We start from the raw sequence: 5,000 nt of genomic DNA, 5'->3' as shown, positions 1-5,000 counted from the left end.
AGATCAACATAGGCTGCAAGCAGCCCCTGCAGAAACTCTCGTCTGCGTTCGGTGAGGACACGAAGTGCAAGGATACGGTCAATCGTTGACCTCTTTGGTGTAAAGCCTGACTGCTCTGGACGCTGGTGCTCAAGCAGATGGTGGCGAACCCTATCGAGAATTATCCGAGCAAAGACCTTGCCCGGCACTGAGAGCAGCGTCACCCCTCGGTAGTTGTTGCAGTCTTGGCGATCACCCTACCCTTTTCAGAGAGGGACAACAAGGCCCCTCTTCCAGTCAGTTGGGATGATGCCTGTGTTCCAGGCAGAGCACAAAACTGCATGCAACGACACGAGTGCAGCATTTCCACCAGCCTTGAGAAGTTCGGCATGGATGCCACAGATCCCTGGAGCTTTGCCCCGTTTCAACTGGTTCACCGCAGCCCGTGTTTCCACAAGCGTAGGTGGACCACAGTTGATTTGAGAGTCAGCAACAGGGATTGTAACACCCTTGACGTCCAACTCGACAGTTGGGGGATCAGCCTGGTACAACCGCTCAAAGTAACCGGCCCAGCGGGCCTTCACTTCAGACTCCTCTGTCAAGAGCCTACCACTCTCTGCTCGAAATGTAGTGCTCCGAGGGATGGGCTTGGATGAACGTAATGTGCGAATTCCCCTGTAAGCGGGACGAGAATCACCTGTCCACAGGTGATGCTCTACCCCCTCACAGATTCCTCGCACATAGGCCTCCTTGTCCACCCTCAGTGCACGTACAGTTTTACGCCTCAGCTCCCTAAACAGCTCAGTTCTGCCATTCAGCCTGGCCCTGCGACTCTGGTCAATGGTATCCAGTGTCCCTTGAGAGACAAAATTCTTCTTTGCCCTGCGGTGAGTTCCAAGGCATCCACCGGCAACAACAAGGACGGTGGTCTTGAAGGCGCTCCACAACTCTTCAGGACCCCCCAAAGCAACCAGACCCCCCAAGTGTCCACTCAGCCTGTTCGCAAACTCCTCAGCTACTCTCTCATCCCTGAGCTTGGCAACATCCAGCCTCGGCTGGGATGGTACCATTCTCCAGGATTTAAGGTGCAGCTTTAGAGTTGCTACAACAAGCCTGTGGTCAGTATTGAGGAACTGAGCACTCCGGTAGACCCTGCAGTTCTGGATCATCCTCCAACGACTGTCAATGAGGACATGGTCAATCTCCTTTGCCACACCGCCAGCGTTGGAATACCAAGTCCAGCGATGAGCTTGTGGGCGCTGAAACCATGAACCAGCCACCCTAAGTCCATGACTTCTTGCAAAGTCAAGGAACTTAGTGCCATTCTGGTTCATAGTTCCTGACCCATGGGGACCAACACACACCTCATAACCGTCCCTATCAGTTCCAGTCGATGCATTGAAATCCCCCAAGACTAGAAGTGTATCTCGTCTGGGGCACTGATCAACCACAGACTCGAGTGTGGCATAGAATGCATCCTTCACGGTGAGATCACTCGCCTCAGTCGGAGCATAAACAGAGACCAGGGAAATGACACCTAAGGAGTGACGAATCCTTAATCTCATAATACGCTCGTTGACCGGTGTTACCTCAATTATCATTGGGGTCAGCTTATTGGACACAGCTACAGCAACTCCTTGGGTATGGTAACCATCAGAGCGACCAGACCAATAGTAGGTGTAACCACCCACCATTATCTCGCCACAATCCGGTCTCCGAACCTCAGAGAGAGCTGCAATCCCGATGTCCAAACACTTGAGCTCAGATGATAACAGAGACAGGTGATCATCCTCTCTTAGGGATAGGACATTCCAGGCACCCACCCGAAGGGACCGCCTCAGGTTAACCCAAGGAGACCGCCGTCTGGTGGACGACACCTCAGCACCACTCCGACACACTCTCCCGCAATCTGACCCAGGGATGTTACCCCGTGGTTTCCCTCCTATCAAAGATTGGGGGTCCCGAAGGCTTTGCCCCAATCCCGTCATCCGGTGAGCTGCCCTGCGAAGGGAAGCTGCACAGGAGGTACTCCCACGGAGTGGGTTTTCAGATTTTTTGGCGTTTTTGTATTTTGCGGAATGAAGGGTTTTACGGTGGCCGGAGTGCAAATCCTGCCACCAACCTCCTAATAAGAAGTGACCCAACTGCAGGAGGACGTCCGCAGACACAGTTGGGCACGAGATATGGATGGCCGTTGGCTCACAAGGAGCTCCTCCGCCCTTTGACAGGTTTTGTTTTTAATCCTGCTGGGTGTCCATATCCAAACACCCTCCTCACCAGAAAACCTGGTGGGGGAGACGGTTTAGTCGCCGACAACCCGACCATGGAACAGGTTAGTACAGGTTTACATGGTACCTGTAGCAGGTCACAGATCGAACCTGACCTGACACAATATATACACACATATATAAATATATATGTACATATACATAAACATTTAAAAACATCTATATATACATATATATATATATATATATATATATATATATATATATATATATATATATACACACATCTATCTACATAAACATATATATATATATATATATATATATATATATATATGTATATATATATATATATATATATATATATATATATATATATATATATATATATATATATATATATATATATATATACACACATCTATCTACATAAACATATATATATATATATATATATATATATATGTATATATATATATGTATATATATATATATATATATATATATATATATATATACACACATCTATCTACATAAACATATATATATATATATATATATATATATATATATACATATATATATATATATATATATATACATAAACATATATATATATATATATATATACATGTATATCTACATAAATATATATATATATATATATATATATATATATATACATATATACACACATTATATATAAATATATATCTACACACACATATACAAGTAAGTATATATATATATATATATATATATATATATATATATATATATATATATATATATATATATATATATATACATATACATATACATATACATTGTTACAGGCCGGGGGTCGGCCACCAACCGACTGCTCTGAATGGAGCCACAAGTCGAGTCGGCCCGACCGATCGCCCGGAATATAGATCGCCGCCCGGATTACTCCGAGCGACGGGTCCTTGTACAAGAACCGAAATACGCCAATTGGCAGATCACGTGGGGTAAAGTCGATTGCCAATCTTCAATGTCCCTAAATACCCACGTGATCCAACTACCAGGGTATTCCACCCTCGACGGATCTCGTACGGAACAAACCGCTGAGGCGAGCTTGTCCGTGCGCAATTCCGATTGGCGTAATCGCCGAGAACCGTCGGTCCAAATGTCCCCCTATTACGGCAAACCAACGGCTTTCTAACTCCCAACACACGAAATGTTCAGTCAATGAGGGAATGGACGAAACAAGCAGGTTTACATTTACACAAGGACATTTATTATAATGAAACACGTATGCAATTATACAAGCAACAAAAGAACTACAACCGTCTATAAGCAATTATTAATGTACAGTCACTGACACAGTTTTACTTACGGGACTCGTCGCCACAAACATTCATTCAAAAGAAAAGCAGGAAAAAAAACCCCATCAAAGGCAATGGGGTCAGACTGGACCTCTTGGGTCTTTATGGCGTGGGACTTGGCAGACCGAACGAGTCCCACGAGACCGTTGCAGGTTACCTGCACCCTCGTGGTGTCTGGCTTGGGCGACCCAAGGTGCTCATTCCCCACGGCAGCTAGCGTAGCCGCGGTCGAGCTCGGGCCTTCCGTGTGGCAGGCGAGCTCTCTCCGGCTCTCTCCACACGAATGCGCTTGGGCGACCTGCGATGCTCCTTCCCCACGGCAGCTAGCATAGCCGCGGTCGAGTTCGGGCCTTCCGTGTGGCAGGCGAGCTCTCTCCGGCTCTCTCCACACGAACGCGCCGTTTGCGCGACACAGCAGGCAAGGCTGCACCTCCAGCTCGCGTCTCCTTCGCAACGCCCAGACTTCCACGCAGCTCCTTGGCTTCTGGGTTCCTCCCGACTCCCCCAACTGCCGAAGCAAAAAGCTCACTCCTCCCCCGGGACTCAGCACACGAACTCTGCCACGGGACTCCCACGGGACTCTTTTCACGGGACTTCCACGAACTCTTTTTTCGAACTCTTCACATGGGACTTTCACGAACTCCTCTTGAACAAAGAAAAGATGTCTTCTTTATCCTTTTCACCCCCTCCCCCGCACCCGGCGTGACTCATGCCCTCGTGATCCACCCCCCCCCCCGCTCAACCACGGGTGGGAGGGAGTTGTTGACGTCACGGGACGGCAGGGTTCTTCTTCCTCTTTGCAGAAGAGGGGGAGGGACGTCTCCATTGTTTCGTTCCCTAACTATTAAATCGATCCGCAGCGCATCAAATCGATCTCTGAACATTTAAACAATGGAAGGTGAGCTATCTCGGGAGCATGCACTTATCGACATAGCTTACTAAGGGAACCTGTATGTTGTGTGTGATTGAATTCCAAATTCGTAACAATATATACATATATATAAATAGATATACATATGTATAAAAATAAATAAATGTATATATATATATAAATATGTATATAAATAAATAATTGTACATATATATATATATATATATATATATATATATATATATATATATATATATATATATATATATATATATATATATATATATATATATATATATATATATATATATATATATATATATATAGTTTGGTTATGGGGCTGCAAGAGAAAATTACACGAGATTTTATCATGTATTGGTGAAAGGAGAAGCATCCGTCCACGTGTGTATGTGTGCTGTATTCACTGCCGCCGCTTGCTTGTACTCATAGGAAATGGTACGAACTCGACACCTCTCATCCACGGATATTTCCGTGAGTCCGTTTTACATTCAGGAATAGAGCAATTATGGTTAACCATCTTTGGAACTGCCACTCTTTCATCTAAATGTTGAAAAT

General features: G+C 45.0%; 1 protein-coding gene across 3 annotated transcripts in view; it reads left to right on the top strand.

Annotated features, from left to right (window-relative positions):
• LOC147028558 (uncharacterized) overlaps window positions 1-5,000 on the top strand; it is a 35,966-nt gene that overhangs the window by 14,353 nt on the left and 16,613 nt on the right. Inside the window, exon 1 of one of the 3 annotated variants that reach the window (XM_085879083.1) lies at window positions 3,208-4,451. The exons of the other annotated variants lie outside the window; for them this stretch is intronic. The gene's annotated coding sequence lies outside the window, so the exon portion shown is untranslated. Of the gene's footprint in view, window positions 1-3,207; window positions 4,452-5,000 lie in introns of those variants that run through there. 3 annotated transcript variants of the gene reach the window in all.

The sequence above is a fragment of the Eptatretus burgeri genome, chromosome 4 (genome assembly GCF_056783735.1).
Source record: "Eptatretus burgeri isolate ZD-2024b chromosome 4, Ebu_testis_v1, whole genome shotgun sequence".
Lineage (NCBI taxonomy): Eukaryota > Metazoa > Chordata > Myxini > Myxiniformes > Myxinidae > Eptatretus > Eptatretus burgeri.
This window is presented reverse-complemented; position numbering and strand designations above follow the sequence as displayed.